The 17642-nt window shown below is 35.9% G+C and overlaps 1 protein-coding gene across 27 annotated transcripts in view; it reads right to left on the bottom strand.

Moving 5' to 3' along the window:
- MBNL1 (muscleblind like splicing regulator 1) overlaps positions 1–17642 on the bottom strand; it is a 205897-nt gene that overhangs the window by 95039 nt on the left and 93216 nt on the right. The gene's annotated exons all lie outside the window — the stretch shown is intronic.

Raw genomic sequence — 17642 nt, 5'->3', positions numbered from 1 at the left:
AATTCTTCCTTCTTCTCATGAAACACAAAGTGTCAGGAAACTGAGGCCAAAAGCAATTTTGTGTTTACTTAACAACAACAACAACAAAAAGGCTGGCTCTTCTCTTTGTAGCCGTAGGGCCATAATGGTCACTCCTCTTATTGTTGTTTATCAATTCACTTGGGCACAGATATTATGTTAAAGGAACAAATTCCGTGGTGACTCCCTCATATTCTGGGGTGACTCAAGCCAATACATGGCAAAATACATGATATCTGGTGCTGTTTCTCTAGTCTGTGCTTTTGATTAAAACTATAGAATACAGAAATCTCCTGGAAGCAGACTAAATAATTCTTGGAAATAAGGTCACATCTAGGGAGTAATTTTCATATTAAATTGGTTTTGAAACACACACTCTTTAGAACAACAGGTGAATAATTATATTCAATATATTAGTCTAAATTCGGGCCTATATTTTATAACACAGTTAGCCTAGCAGTGTCCATCCTCTGCTCACTTAGCATCACTTTAATGACTGTATTTCTCTAACCGAATGCTCATTTCACAATGAAAGAAAATTAAATCTGGAAGAAAAATTTAACTCTATAGTCTTATAGAACTTATTTTTAAACTTTAAGATAGCCTAAATAAGTTGCACTTAAATTATGCCAAAACTAAAATGTGAATTTACTCTCAATTTCCAGGATTATCAAATGCATAGTAATAAGACAAAGTTTAAAATATTTTGCTTCCTTTTATTCAATCAACATCAAATTATATTCACCCTCTAATTCTTATTTTAGTCAAAAACGTAAATATTTATGTCTAATCATATAATCCTTGGAATTTAAATTTATAAAGCAAAATTAAATTGGACATAGGCTCTGCTCCAGGTATTCACATATATAAACTCATTTAATCCTCACACCAAAACTATAAGATAGGGAATGTTACTGCCAAGTTCCCTGACTTAATATGAGGTTGGGCTGGTACTTGAACCAAGAGTCTCTGATGCTATTTTGCCTCTCAGACACTTGTGTAGGGATGGGATGTCATTCTTCAAAACAAAACAAAACAAAACAATCTTCATTTAGAAATTTGTTCACTCCTTCACTCAATAAACATGTTCTGAGCACCCACACAAGTGCCAGGCTCTGGAGGAATTAAATAACACAGAATTTATGCCTTTCAATATTTCCTGAGTCTGGTGAGGAGAACAGATTTTTGATGAAAGAATTAAAATCTACTGAGAAAACTTCTAAAATGACAGGTAAGAAATTTCTATGGGAGCAGACTTGGAGAGAATCATTTAAACACTCTGAATCTCAATGTCTTCATCTGTAAAATGGGCATAAGTATCTCTTTCTGAAAAGAAGTAATTCTAAAACCATGATCACATACATGTTAACTTGATACGAACTTCTCTTACACAGTATATATATGCCCTGATTCACTCTATAAATGAAGGGCTTTGAAGCTTTTATTTTCCATATTATAAAAAATGTGAGGAGTTCCCGTCGTGGCTCAGTGGTTAGCAAATCCGACTAGGAACCATGAGGTTGCGGGTTCGAGCCCTGGCCTTGCTCAGTGGGTTAAGGATCCGGCGTTGCCATGAGCTGTGGTGTAGGTTGCAGTCGAGGCTCGGATCCCGCGTTGCTGTGGCTCTAGCTGTAGGCCGGCGGCTACAGCTCTGGTTTGACCGCTAGCCTGGGAACCTCCACATGCCGCAGGAGCGGCTCCAGAAAAGGCAAAAAGACCAAAAAAAAAAAAAAGTGAAATTAGCGTGAAGCAATTGAGAATATAAAATTCCAATTTAAGAGGTTTGTCTTATATTTTTAAAGAATGAATGGACCCTGAGTAAAGAATTAAGCTTGGAAATCTCTTAGGGTCTTTTCATTATCTGTATGATCCTCAAATTCAAGTATGCATTTTAATAGCAAAGCACTGACTTTGCTGTAATGCAACCATAAAAAAACTGAAAAATTTAATCCCTTTTGCATTAAAGCCTCATATAGTACAGACTAGCAGGACAAACCATGAATAAAATCAATCTGCATACCCCCATAAGCTGCCTGACACACAAGTATGCTTTTATCAACAATTTTGTCTACTATCTCATATAGCAACCAAATTATTTCTTCGATTCAACTTGAGGGACTAAGTTTTAATTTTAAAAAATCCATAGTGTTCACCAAAGGCAGGTAAAATTTATGTTCATGTTGATCTCCCTCCTTCTCCAATACTTCACCCATCTAAACAGCAACAGCCAGGCACCCTCAACATTGAGAGGGCAATGATGGGTGAGTTGCAGAGACTTCACACACCCATGAAACTGCCTGCCAGACTATAGGACTAAGTGCTGATGTGCTATTTCATAACCTTTACCAAATTCTCAAAATGGATCATGAGCAAAAAGAGGAGGATCTATTGGGATAGACTCCTCTTGCCAATTCCCTTCTTCTGGAGTTAAAACACATGGTTATAACAAAGGCTCAATAAATAGCCGTGAAGCTGGATTTTACAACTGATTTCACTGAGGGCATCCGACACTTACCCATCTATCTGTCCCATCATGTCCAGCCCTAAAAACAGGAGCATAAAAGACAAAGCAAAACATAGAATGGCTTGGTCAACTTCTGTGCACTATTTTCTCTTTAGGGAGGCTAAAGAGGAGCATCTAGACAAGAGTACTTTGACATGGACCTAGAGAGGGGGCCAGGGAAAAATTGTGCTTCAAGTTAAAATTTCACTGTAATTCAAGGAACTTCTTATGCTTTCTTGGGCCCTTCCAGGAGAAAATAAGAGGTTTCTGCAACTGCACAAGAGTCATGATCAATCAGCATTTTAAATGATTTGGGGTAATAAAAATAAAAACATGAAAAAAATGAATAAATGGAAGTTGTCACTGGTCCTTTTACTAATTTAGATATATTGTCTCACTCTCCAATTTCTCCTTTTTACTTATTTTGGAGAGAAATAAAACCAAGTATTTTCAGGAGGAATAAAATCAAGTGGCTTACATTATAAACTTCACAACTTTACATTATTTAAAATTTTAAATGGATATATTTCACTTTCAGTATAATACTGAGTCTAAAATCATGAAGTGTAGCCAGTTCATAATCTTTCTGTGTCTATAAAGCTTTACTTTTATAAAAATGGATCATTGATAATTTATGTAAAAAAGTCAATACTTTATTGGTAGCAACCATAAAACAAATAGTAACATACTTAAACTGTAAACAAATAGGAACATATTTACTATATGTTATCTAAATGGGAAGCAAAGACAACTTTTCATTTTTAACTTTTGCTTAGAATTATTTTTGTTATGAAAGAATCAAAAAACATAATTCAACTATCCCAGTCAAGGGATTTATGCCTAGAGTGTGGATCAACCCAAAGTTAACCTCGAGTTAAGAACATAACCTAATCTTCTTTGGTTGATATAAACAGTGGTATAAAGCATAGCATTTAGCAACCATTTACTTGGCAAATGTTTGTGTTTTCATAATTATTTTCTTTTTCGGTCCCATGTTTCCACTTTCTACAATGAATTATGATTTAAAATGTTATCTGGCTTTGAAGGTATCCATTTCTGAACTCTAAGTTATGTTTTGTTATGTTGTAACTTTCTTAACAAGGGAGTGGGGAAAGAAAAAAAAAAAACTTCCTACAATAACCTGTCCCATTTATTTGAAACTGAGGATTCATTATTATTCAACAATATATACATGTATATGCCCTCACAAAATTTAGTCAAGGTGGGACTATAAGACAAGCAGAGTTAAACCTAAAGAAATTAAAAAAGCAATACTCGATTGTAAGGGTCAACAGGGCAGTGAGCCACCCAGAAAACAAATAAGATGGAGCTCCAGGCAAAGAGGTGATGCTAGAATAGTAGTCCCAGGACCTAGGACTCCTTCAATCTGGCTCTAAAGTGCTTGGCTCATCTTCCTTTCTATGGTCAACCTCTCTACCCAATTTTTTGAACCCTTCTCAACTTCTCTGATACGTAGTACCCTCCATTATCTTATTTTAATGAATATTCACTCGTCCTCTCTCCACTGACTCCCTTCAGTGGAAAAAGCACACTTTAATTAGAGGAACAACCTCCACTTTTCTACCACAACTTCTCTTCTCTGAACTCTCCAGCTGACACTCACTTCTCTTCATTTTATTACTGAATTTCTTTGTAGAATTGCCTAAACTTGTTGAGTTCTCATACACAGCTTCCAACTTACTAATGACTCATCTTCTTGGAATCTGGTTTGCAATGAGGATTCTACTGCCTCACTACCAACTCTACTCAAACTGCTTTCTCAAAGGTTACTTGGTGCCCTTTTAACTGCCAGTCAATGTTCTTTTCTCATTTCTTGTCCTCCTGTAGCATCTGGCACCATTAACTATTTCATTCTTTTCTCTTTTGCCTTTCTTGATAATGCACCATCCTCCTTTTCCCACAATGTACTAATCTGCTTATTCTCTATCACTTTGATGGTTCTCCCTTCTTATTGTTGATTATGGAGAGATGCACTAAGATTGTCTTTATATTCCTTCTTCCTACCATACACCCTCTCTCTGAATATAAACACAACACTTTCCTGTAATGCAGCACTAACAGTTCTATGCAAATGACTTTCACATGCTTTTTCTGTAAATTCAATCATCCCCAACCAAGTCAGCTCTCTGCTTTCTGCTTACTCTCCCTATAAAGAAAGAGAATACAAAGTTCAAAGACCTACATTTCTTAACTTGGCTAATGGCAGTATCTCACCCTTAATCATTCAAATTAAAAACTTTAGTCATTTTCAGTTAACTTTCCTAGACACACATTGAGAAATGTAATAAAACAGTAGCATAATACAAAACATTTACTGTGCCCCCTTTTTAAGTAATATATTTTTTCATAGCTTCACATGAATTTTCCTGAAATATCTTTGAGTGGGCTACATGACTTTATTGTTCAAGATGGGCTACTATGAAAAAATAGGAACTAAATAATTTCCTATATTTAGGATGACTAAGAGATTAGTCAGAAATAATATTCAGCTTTTCTAGTTCAGTGATTTCCTTTAGGCTTTGTAGAAATAGTAAAAACTTTCTCCAATAAAGCTCAGATAAAATCAAAAGCTAGTGTTTTTTTTTTTTTTTGTCTTTTGTCTTGTTGTTGTTGTTGCTATTTCTTGGGCCGCTCCCGCGGCATATGGAGGTTCCCAGGCTAGGGGTTGAATCGGAGCTGTAGCCACCGGCCTACGCCAGAGCCACGGCAACACGGGATCCGAGCCGCGTCTGCAACCTACACCACAGCTCACAGCAACGCCGGATCGTTAACCCACTGAGCAAGGGCAGGGACCGAACCTGCAACCTCATGGTTCCTAGTCGGATCGTTAACCACTGCGCCATGCCGGGAACTCCAAAAGCTAGTGTTTTGATAAGCTGTTCATTCAGAAGTCCAAGTTTCCATTTTTTCTTTCTTTTTTTTTTTCATTTTTCAACATGCCATGGATATAATGTGACATTCAGCTATTCACTTACAAAATAATAAGAAATACGTTTCCAACTGTTTTCTTCACTGAATAAAGCCACTAATGTTTGCATTTTTCTTAAATGTTGTTTATGCACTTTTTCAAATGATGAAACAAGATACTATAGGTAACACAAGTCAAAAACTAGCTCTATAAATTGGTACTAAGATAAATAAATGCAACAGCTAGAAAAAATTACATAGTAACCCCTGAAGAACTGTTATTCCAGTATGTTCAAGCAGTCTACAGAGTGTGTTTACATAAGTACTCTATTTAGCACAAGCGATACATTCCTGGGGAATGAGCCCCAGGAGAGGCATGGTAGCCAGTACTTAGACTGATGTGAGCTTGCTTCTCTAACAGCAAAGGTTCTTCTTTTCAAATTTCCACCTCAGTTTACTTGTGCAACCACTCTTTCTGCTCCCAGGCTGTGGCAAGGTTTGTTATGCTCTCCATAATGTCTTAAGACTTACAAAAAGCCTTAACTTTATACTGATATTTAACCTGTTTTCCCAAACTTTTTCTCCAGCGGTTAAAAACCTGATGAGATAGTATTGAGTCCACTGCTTTACCCCCCTACCCCATCCTTTATACTTTTGGGTGTTACTGCTGCTGGCTGAATGTTTAAAAATACATACTGCACAGTTTCCCTTTAACAAAATTACTGTCAAAACCAAATAAAAATAGGGGTAAAAAACACACTAAATTCTTCTAAACTACTATAATTTTACTAATCCATTTCTACTCTTCTTATTTAGGATGTAATTACATGGACAGATATTTATTTTTAGAAGAATATGAACTCCCCTTTTGTTTATTTGTATCTTCTCCTCTACTGCATTCCAAAAGCTCTATAAATGCAGGTAGGGTAATTCAACCTGCATAAACAATATCTTACAACCTAAAAAGTTCTTGTTGTACTGTTAACAACTGGCTGTTACCACAAAAGAAAGTGAAGAATTTCACCCAATTTCCTCCAATGGATTCTTTGGTGTACTTTAAGATAAGTATCAGTTTCTAAAAATAACACACAAGAAGAAGAATGTGTTACCACTAAATTTATCCATCCATTCATCTACTCACTCACCCTTTGGTTTTCAGTAACACACTCATTTATTCAATAAATACACAATGGCTTATGTAGCTGTTTGAGGAAATAACGTATTTTGTTGCTATAGCAAATTCTATATTCTCTAGTGTTTGTTAAAAATTTATTTTCTCCTTAATGGCAGATGTTCGTTTTCTATACCTTATCTTTCATCTTCTCTTTTGTAAAATTATTTTGGGCTACAGAAACAAGTCTTAAAACTGTAGAAGAAATTTTAATTATTATCTTGACTTTTTTCAACCTATGACTTAGCTTTAAGGAAGAGTTTGGACTCTTTTTCTCCTACCCCACAATTCTTCTCAATAGATTAAATTCATACTACCAATTATACTATAAAAATAATAATTATACTTTCAATTTTTGTGCTCATGAGAGCAACATATAAATGTGTCACTAGTGACAAGGATTCAGGAAAAGATTTACTACTCATAGTATCCTTTTTTGAATTTGCACTTGTACTTTTCAGATACATGAATTATTTCCCAAACAAGATGAAGTTGAGTTTACAAAAGGTGCTGTCTTATGCATTATCCCTATCAGATTTCATGAGGTCCAGGGAGGCAACATGGTGAGTATGCTTCCAAGGACACATGATACACACATACAAGGTAAAATGGCAATCACATGGGGGCTTGCCACAAGAGACTAAATAACCAAGTCAAGAGTCCAGTGCTATGTCCTCCGTCTTAACATGATTTGTGGTCTTCTTTGATGTTAACTTCCTGATTTCCATTAAAAAATGCCCCAAACATGACAAACTTCCAAAGGGGAAGGAAAGTAGGGATAAATTGGGAGTATGGGATTAACAGATACATATGTCAAATGGATAAACAACAAGGATTTACTATATAGCACCAGGAACTATATCCTATATCTTATAGAGAACTATATGGAAAAAATTTTTGAAAATTCTGAAACTAACACAATATTTGCAATAAACTATACTTCAATAAAAAGAAAAAGAGAAAAAGAATGCCAAAACTTACAAACTTGAAGTAGAAATTGACCTGATACCGTAAGAACTTGTATGATTTAGTTACAGGTAGAAAATGGCCTACTGGAAAATTTAAACATTAAATCTAACTTAAAAATATCTTTGGAATGGAAATTCATAACAAAAATAATAAAAAAGTCACTTATGATGGAGCATAATGTGAGAAAAAAGAATGTATACATGTATGTGTAACTGGGTCACCATGCTGTACAGTAGGAAAAAAAATAATGTATTGGGGAAATAGAAAAAAATTTTAAATCAAATGAAAAAAATAACAAAAGGATAATTTTAACTCAATTTGAAGTTCTATTATTGAAAATAAAGTATCAACTGAATTACTCTTTCTATTTTTATTTATTTTTATTAAAGTGATTATTTACAATGTTTCTTCAATTTCTGTTGTACAACAAAGTGACCCAACCACACACAGTTCCCTGTGCTGTACAGTAGGACCCCATGGCCCATCCCTTTCAAATGTTAGTTTGTATCAACCACCCCCAATTAGTGTTTTTAAATAATTTTATTTTTCAATATGTTACTTTTCAACATCTATAAAGATAGTTTTAAATTATTTTGGCTCTCAATGGACCTAAATCAAACTTTCCTTTGATTTGAGAGGTCCTTTTTAAAGGCGTCTATTTCCATGTAGCAATCTTAATATACAGCACAGTTAGGTATCCTTTGTTCTATAAGAGTTCCTTAAATGTTTACAAATATGTAAAAGCTCCAAAATTGTAATTATGTAAAAGAAAGTACAGCTCCATCCCTCAATCCTAAACTTTGAAAATATAATATAGATTACTTATTTTCTAAAATTCAAGTGATTTTGTTTAGGAGTTTATGTAGGGCCAGAACAGAGTGTCAAGACAACCTTTTAGATAGTTGGGTCAGAAGTTTCTAATCCAGGGTCAGGAATCACTAAATCAGCTTCTAAAGCCTTTGTTATTTTAATGTTTCAAGTGGAGGTGCCCTGTACTTTCCTCTCAGGCAACCTTGACTTTCTGTTGTAGATGACAATGGTGGCTGTAAATAGCCTAGGCAAACTGGTAAAACAAAACTGCAGGACACTATCTTCCTATCTTCAAAACAGTAATGCAAAGTCTAATAGACAATCTGAAATGGAAACTATCCCAGGAAAATGTGCTTATCTTGCACTATAGCATCATTCTGAGGCTCGCCAGGTTTATTCTGTAAAATAATCCTTGCATTAATCCCAGTAAATGAAAAGAAACCTTTACAGGAAAATGATGGGCCAATATGGTGAAAATCAAGAAGAAAGGAAGGGGAACAATGAAAGTTTTTTTTTTTAAATAATAAATCTAACCTATTTATGTGAGAAGCATGAAGCATGATTTTTTTTTTAAATGAGGAAGCAATAATTTAAGTAATATTGGGAAGAGCTTCTGACTATAAGATACTGCAATGCAGAACTGGTGTGGATACATTTGAGAATTACTGTCCTGCGTCTTCCAAAAGGGTGCTATTGCAAAAGCCCACTGCCCAAGGACCTTTCTTCAGATAATTTTTAACTGTAGCTCCTTCTCCTCAATCATCCATAAACTATTCTAAGTTTTGGACCCCATAATACCTCATGAATTTGGCCTCTGGCAGTTGACCTCTTGGCTAGGAAACCCTCTCACTGACTCTCAGCTTTACCTTTCTCTCAGACTGTCAGTTTCCATCAGTCCTACCTCATCAGATAGGAGGCTAAATAGCCACTTCTGTCAGAAACAAATCACAAAACGAAAAAGAATAGCAAAAACAAAATAAAACAACAACAACAAAAACAGCTTACTGAATACCTAATGCATGCCAGGCGCTGCTCTAAGTTTTTTTTTTTTAAGTTGTTTAATCCTTAAAACAACCCATTATAAGGAGTTCCCGTCGTGGCGCAGTGGTTAACGAATCCGACTAGGAACCATGAGGTTGCGGGTTCGGTCCCTGCCCTTGCTCAGTGGGTTAACGATCCGGCGTTGCCGTGAGCTGTGGTGTAGGTTGCAGACGCGGCTCGGATCCCGTGTTGCTGTGGCTCTGGCGTAGGCCGGTGGCTACAGCTCCGATTCAACCCCTAGCCTGGGAACCTCCATATGCCATGGGAGCGGCCCAAGAAATAGCAACAACAACAACAAAAAGACAAAAGACAAAAAAAAAAAAAAAACAACCCATTATGTGTCCATTATAAAGATGACATCTCTGAAAATCAGAGAGGTCCAATAACATCCAAGGAAACACAAACAGTAAGTGATGGAGCTGGGGTCTGAGCCCAAGTTATCTGGCTCTACAGCCAAACTATACCAGCATATTTGCAGTTCTACTCAGGAATGGTGTCAGAGCTTCTGCAAATTATATCTAATATATTATACACACCCATATACATACATAGTGGTTTAACTATCTAAATAAAAAACAATGTTTTTAAAATGTTTGTTTGGCTTGTTCCCTGCAGCCATTTTTTTTTTTTAATTACAAGAGTCTTTAAAAAATTCATACATCAAAGGCCAACTGCCAGATAGAAGATCAAGAGTGACAATTAGTGACAATTACCAAGCACTGCTCACTTTATTTACATTTCTATCTTAGCACTGACACTTTTATTATTAAACTCCTCAGGGAGAGATCTCACTGATTTTTATTTGTACCACTGCCTCTTTATGTTATTAAAAGGGTAAAACAGAACAGATTAAACTGCCAAGAACACATCCGGGGCCAAGCTTCGGTAGAGAAAAGTAGTCCTCAGGTATCAAGTTATTTCATGTGTAAAGGATTTTATGATGCGTTTAACATTTGTTAGTTACTATATACGGCCTTTAATAATATCTCAAACTTACAACCTGATTAAAACTCACATGATGAATTGACAAAAGAAGCAGGCATCAGGAAATGAGAAACAGAAGGAAAAAAAAAAAGAGTACTGCCAGAGTGTTTCCTCACACAAATAGAACTCTAGACCCACACATAATTCAGGGGTGCACAGTCATAAAAGCAAATGATTGAAGAGAATTATAGAGGTGACATCTTGCAATTTCTGTTCTAGTGTAAATCTTGTATGGTATAAGTAAGAGTGAGCTTGTGTGTGGGCGCCTGTGTGCACGAGTGTGTGTGTGGCCATCTCTATGCACGTTTGAGACTGGGAAGAGAGGGAGAGCAGAGGGGGAAAGGATGAGTTTAGCGGCACATTTGAAAATATAAGTAGAGAAGGGCCCTACTTTCTACAAAATAATGTATTTAAGTTACTGATGATTTTTCCATTTTCAGACTCAAATTGTTTACCATCACATCAATGTGCTTTTCAAGGCAAAGTTTTTAAAATGTGTGATAACTGAGCCCTTAATTTAAGAGTTTGTCCGTGAGAAACCCTGGAAAGCTCCATACTATCTTAACAGTATAGAAGCACCACTGCAACATAGGCTCTTTTTCAAATTAAGGAGCCACAAATGCTCCTAGAAACATCTGGGCTGATTTTAACTCTCAGCTGAAATTTTCTCAACAACCATCCTTCAGGTGCCAGCATATGGAATCGTGGGTGTCTGGCCTCTACATACCATGCCAAATACCAGGCATACCTGTTTGGTTCACCTAAAAATACCTTTAGGGTAACTTAAGTATCAACATACATTGTTAGGGTCAACACTAAGCAGTGTTACTTTTCTTTTTAATATGTTTTATGTTTTTAATGCGGACTTTTGAAAGGTGCTGTCACCTTATTATTGTGGAGAATACATATCAAAAGAGGAATAAAATTTGTAAGAAAAAAAAAGTTGTACCAATCATCCCCCACAAATATTTTAGCTTTTGAATTAACACTCTGACTTCCCACATCATCCACCTAAGTTCTTCATTTTACTCACATATACAAATGACAATTTTACAACATTACATACTTAAAGCCATATTTTGTTAACTTCTTTATAAAACAATATATACATTAATGACATACTTACAGATATATTTTTCTGAGTCTCTAGTGCCAAAATTGTTTTTAAAGCCATAAATATCATGTTTAACTGTATGAAAAATGAATGTAAATAGATTCTAAAAGCTTTCAATTCTTTGACTATGTCCTCTGCTTGAAAAGTTTTATAAATAAGCTAAAATACCTTATTCCTACATTCAGGCTACACCAATAATTTCAATTCTGCTAGGTCCCTAAACCAGATTAGGGATTAAATTATTACATGCATGGAGCTCCCCTGCTCACTCATAGAATCTGCTTTAACCCTTCTCTTTGCCCCCAGGGAACCCCAGGGCAGCCTACGCCTCCTGAACTTCATGCTTACTTTCCAATCCCTTTGGCAGCCATGAAATCCTTAAACGAGTTTCTTATCAAACATGCATTGAGTGTCCACTATTTCCCAGACCCTGTGCAAGACATTGCAAATACATACAATAAACATCATTGACCTTCAGGAGTTAAGAGTCTAGTAAAGGAGGCCAGACACTTAAGTAGCAAGAATTCAAGAAGTCCTTGCTCTCACTAGTGTTCAAGGCTCACCATTGGCACTTAGTTAACCCTCTACAGGACTTAACCCCCCACCTGCTAGTTTGGGTTCTGTTTCAAAAGAGAGAATACAAGAATGATAATACTACCTACCATCTACTTAACCAGAACTACCCCCACCATCTGAAGACCATGGTGCAAATCACTGACACTGCCTGAGAGAAGTCCATCCACCTTCCTGATGGAAAAACCACTGCATATTTGGGTCAGTTCTGATCTTTGATGACTCTTCCCCACCTTTCTATACTGGCCTGCCACAGAGGTAAAATGGCTTTGACGGGGAAATCACATCGATATTGAAGAATGGAAGATCATCGAGTCACCAAGATTCTAACCATCTCTAAAACTCTGGGTTTCTGATTTTCACAAACCATGTGTTTCTTTGTGTGAACATCTATGTTTTTAAAGAAATATGTACATCTCAATCAATTAGTAATAAAAATCATTTATTGCAGGAGTTTTTGGGTGTTGTTGTTATTGTTTTTAGGGCTGCACTTGTAGCATATGGAAGTTCCCAGGCTAGATGTCAGGTCCGAGCTGCAGCTGCAACCTACACCACAGTCACAGCCACGCAGGTTACAAGTCTCGACTGTGACCTACACAACAGCTCATGGCAACACCAGATCCTTAAGCCACTGAGCAGGGCCAGGAATCGAACCTGTGTCCTCATGGATACTAGTCAGGTTTGTTACCACTGAGCCACAATGGGAACTCCCTGGAGGAGCTCTTTAATTTACTCATTTTTTTCCCATAATAACCCAATACAATAGGTACTATTGTTAGCTTCATAGGTAGATAAAGAGCTGTAGAGAGGTTATAGAACTTGCCTAATATCAAACAGTTTGCAAACAATGGAGCTAGAATTCCAATTTTTTCCAACTCCTATTTCTAGAACCACTAAACTATGCTGCTTTTCCTAGAAGCATACATGACATCATTATTTATTTATCATAAAAGGTTAGCTATGACAGGCAGTCAGAGAAATCATGAATTATTGCGTTGTGGTTCCTACTGTTATTGCTATTGCTTTGTGGAAATTGTGCATGTATGTGTGTGTTCTTGTTTTGTTTAGTTTTCCAGTTAGACCTGGGTCTGAATTCTGACTCAATCACTTTCTAGTTGTGTCACCTTGAGAAAATTACATAAGAGCATCAACAATTTATTGGCTGTTTTCTATATGCTAGACACTGTGCTAAATGCTTGGCATACATGGTCTCATTAAATTAAATTAAATCTTCATAAAAAGACAAGGAGATAATGTTACTCCTATTTCAGAGCAAGTAAGACTATGACTGAGAGAGGATACTAAGTAAACTTTCCAAGGTCAAACAGGCACTGACGAAAAGTAGCCCAGATTAAGTTAGGAGATTTAGGAAGGAGCACCTCGATGGCACTAGGTCACGAAAAGGGGGAGGACTGAATTTGGGGAAAAGCACTCATTGCCAGAATTTATAAATAATACGACCTCTGAGTATGGACACTTGAGCCATACATCCTGGGTTTGAATCCTTGGTTCCATTATGGTATCTTGAGCAGGTTATTCAGCTTCTCTCAGCCTCAGTTTCCTCATTTGTAAAGGCAAATAATAACACTACATGTTTCCAGGTGTTTTTGCGAAAAATTAAATGAGATAATTATCATAATGGCACTGGAGATAGCAGGTAATCAATAAATTAAATTGAAATTAAAATTAATAATCTTGAATAATCCTGACATAGCAACCTTTGCTTTCCACCCAACAAAACAAATAATGACAGTGTAAAATTCCCCTAAAGTATCAAAAATGTCAGGATCTGGGATCATCCCTTGATCTATCTTCTCTTTTATTTGTGTTGAGAGCAAGTACATCCCTATTCATTTCTTTCTTTTCTACATGGGTATGTATAACGAGGTAGGAACTTTGATTTATTTGTTACAACAAAGGAAATATATCATAAAAGGCTTACATTTGACATTTGTCAATGTCGATTATAAATATTCTGCTCATAGCCCACCAGTCTGAACAGCTCTCACATGCTCTGAGAAGGGACAAGGAATTGATGGGAAATAGGAACCAGTGGGAATTGAGAGTTATGAGTCTTATGAGTTGAGTGATGGCAGAAATACCTAGGGATCATTATGGCTGGGATTAAACAGACCTTATTTTGCGAACTAGCCTAAGACTTCTAAGACTTTCAGTGAATAAGTACTTCATGTTTCTTCTAAAGTTTTCTTATTCCAAAAGTACTCCAGTACTCAAGTATTTTTCAAATTGGATTTTCTAAAAATAGAATTCAGAGTTCATATAGCTTTGAACACATTTTTCTCCTACGACCATCTTGGGTCATGAGTCCATTCTGAACATTAAGTAAGGGGACCGGGTTACATAATACCTGGCAAGAATTACACTAAATTCTTACATAATACTTGGCAAGAATTACACTAAAGAAGCCCTAGCCATGGTCCTATTAATTGATGGTAGGTGTGTGGTAAAGTCAGGGAGAACTTGAATTTCGAAGTAAATAATTCCAAGTCGGGTAACTAGATGCATTTAAGTAATAAATATATCAAATAATTTCACACAAACGTAATTACTGTATTACAGACAATATGGATTTTTTTCCACTTTTATGATATCACAGAAAAACAGATATCCTTAAAAATGCAAGCTGAGGATTTTTTAAATTTTGTAAACAATGGAAGTCAATTAAAATTTCTGCTTAGAAACAGAATATGTACTGCCTATACTTGCACACAGGTCTAATCTTTCCAATTTTAAAAATTTAAATTTTTAGAAAATTGCCAAATTTACATGATCGTAAAAACTGAAATAAATGGCACTCCTAAAGTTCTACACTCCTATTAAACAAAAATATTTTAGTGATCCTTCCAATGGACTTTTTGAAATCCTAATATAAGAAAAGCCACACTAAACAAAACAGAAATAAGAAACATTCTAAAGGCCTCAATCAGGCTATATTACAAAAGTAAACCCATGTTTACAGCCATACTTGTATTCTTAATTCTGAAGAAAAATCTCTTAAATTCCTAGAATCCATTCATTGCTCTCCAGGTATTGGCAGGTTGGCCCCTCAAATGTATTGAAACTTTAATAAATAAAATCATATAGAGGCAAATGCACTAGATTAGAATTCAGTGACCCAGATTCTGGTCTTTGCTCTGGGCTTATGAAATTGTGAATTATCAGTCCTCTGTTTCCTTATTTGTAAGAAAGCCATTTTATTATTTATTCAATTTATTTCCTAACTATTATTTATACTATTTGGCTAGCTGCTAAGATCTTTATGGCAATACTACTTTATGACATCATGTGCCTTTTCTGTATGCCTTAAAAAAAGTTGTCACTAAACTCTAAATATTACTGTAGTGTGTCCTGCCTATATGCAGTTACTATTTCCATAAAACATTAAACACAATGAATACCACTCTTTCATAATGTTCCACTTAAAGATATTTTAGGTTAATTTTAAAGTTGTAAGATAATTTTATAAATGTCCTTAATATGTTCATTTTATCATTCTATCTTAACATTTAACTGAATCATTTTAATATTATACATTATACATATAATAATATATATACATATTCTGTTTCATTTCTTGTCCTAGCAGAATATAAGAATTCTAGACAAATTAGAAAAAGGAAAATGCACTCCACAAGCTAACTTGAGAATAATGCAAACTCCTAACTTGAGACTGCACCATAATTTTTTAAAACTGTAAACTCATTATAAATGCTAAGAATCAAAGCATTAAAATTTCCCTTTTCTGTTTTTACACATGAAATCAATTACTCAATTTAATGCACTAAAAAGACAGCAAAACATTCCATCTACTTATGCTTCAAAGTCTAAAGGGAATAAAACTTGGATATTTTCAAGTGTAAATAAAATACTTTGTTGAACATCTTTCAGTTTTAAAAATATGCATGCTAAATAAGCACTATCAAAGACAATTTTTGCTTTTCCTTTTGTACAGCTATTTGTCAACAGGCTTCTTTTCACTTTTAAAAACTGTTACATTTTTGTTATTGAGATGAAAGAGTTTCAATGTGACAATAAGCTAAAAGCCTTGAGTTCAACTATAGTGAATCAATAAGAGATTAAGTCCATATCGATAAGAAAACAAAGGGGGGAAATAGAAGAGGAGTTGACAGCAAGGGCACCAAAGATCTCATATTAGAAGTGTCTTCATATCACTTCACAGAATAATGCCTATGAAAGGAGTAGAGTAAAGAATAAAGGTTATAAATAAGTAACAAAGTTTGCCGCAAAGTTACACTGCTAAGAGTTGCTTTGTTGTTCAGTGCAAGATGCTGCTGCTCTCTCTCCCACTCCTCTAGCCACACACCACACCCCACATGCATCCTTCAGGATTTTACATGCAAATGGAGTAATTTTCCCCCCAAGAAATAGGAGTAGATGGATAATCCCCTTGAAAAAAATTAAAAGAAAACCCTGAAAATAAATCCTAAAAGAGACTGCTATATTTAGAATGCTAAGCAGTAATTTTGACAAAGGACAAGGATGAATCCTAGTACCATGATCTGGGCGGCTCTTCCCATTCCTTTTGAATTAGTTACGGACTTAGGAACTTGAGTTTGAAGACTTTGAGGATACAACCATTTCATGTTTCTGGTTTTAAACATTAATGAAGAGGTAAATAAAATACAGGTATTTGGAAAAATAAATTATTTCTATTTTATTTTTAACTATTTTAATTCCAAACAACACTCTTCTTACAAGACACGAAACAAAGAGTCATGAAGTCCACTTCAAAAAATGGAAAAAAGGAGCTCCTGCTGTGGTGCAGTAGGTTAAGAATCCGACTACAGAGGTTCTGGTTGCTGTGGAGGCATGGGTTTGATACCCCATCTGGCACAGTGGGTTAAAAGGTACAGCGTAGGTCGCAGCTACAGCTTGGATTCAATCCCTGGCCTGGGAACTCCATATGACACAAATGTGGAAAAGGAAGGAAGGAAGGAAGGAAGGAAGGAAGGAAGGAGGAAGGAAGGAGGAAGGGAAGGAGGGGGGAGGGAAGGGAAAAAGGAAGGGAAGGAAGGAAGAAGAAAGAAAGAAAAGAAAGGAAGAGGAAGAAGAAGAGAAGGAAAAAGAAGGAAAAGGAAAGAAGGAAAGAGAAGAGAAGGAAGAAGGAGGAAGGAAGAAAGAAAGGAAGGAAGGAAGGAAGAAGGAAGGACGGAAGAGGGGAAGGAAGGAAGGAAGGGGAAGGAAGGAAGGAAGGAGGAAGGAAGGAAGGAGGGAGGAAGGAGGAAGAAAGCAAGAACGCACGACGGAAGGGAGGGACTCAGGCAAGGAAGGCAATAATTAAGACTATCAGAAAAGTTAAAAATAAAGACATTGTAAGTGTAAGAAAGTTACGGAAGAATCAGATATGGACACTCTATGGGAATCTAAAGGAAGAAGCTTATAGGAACTGAAGAAGGACCACAACAGACATGGACAGGATAATCAGGACAAAGATGCCGCAAGACACGATTCGTACTGTCTGGACGATCATTCATAGAGATAGAAGAATA

This window comes from Phacochoerus africanus, chromosome 1, assembly GCF_016906955.1.
Source record: "Phacochoerus africanus isolate WHEZ1 chromosome 1, ROS_Pafr_v1, whole genome shotgun sequence".
In the NCBI taxonomy this organism is placed as follows: domain Eukaryota; kingdom Metazoa; phylum Chordata; class Mammalia; order Artiodactyla; family Suidae; genus Phacochoerus; species Phacochoerus africanus.
This window is presented reverse-complemented; position numbering and strand designations above follow the sequence as displayed.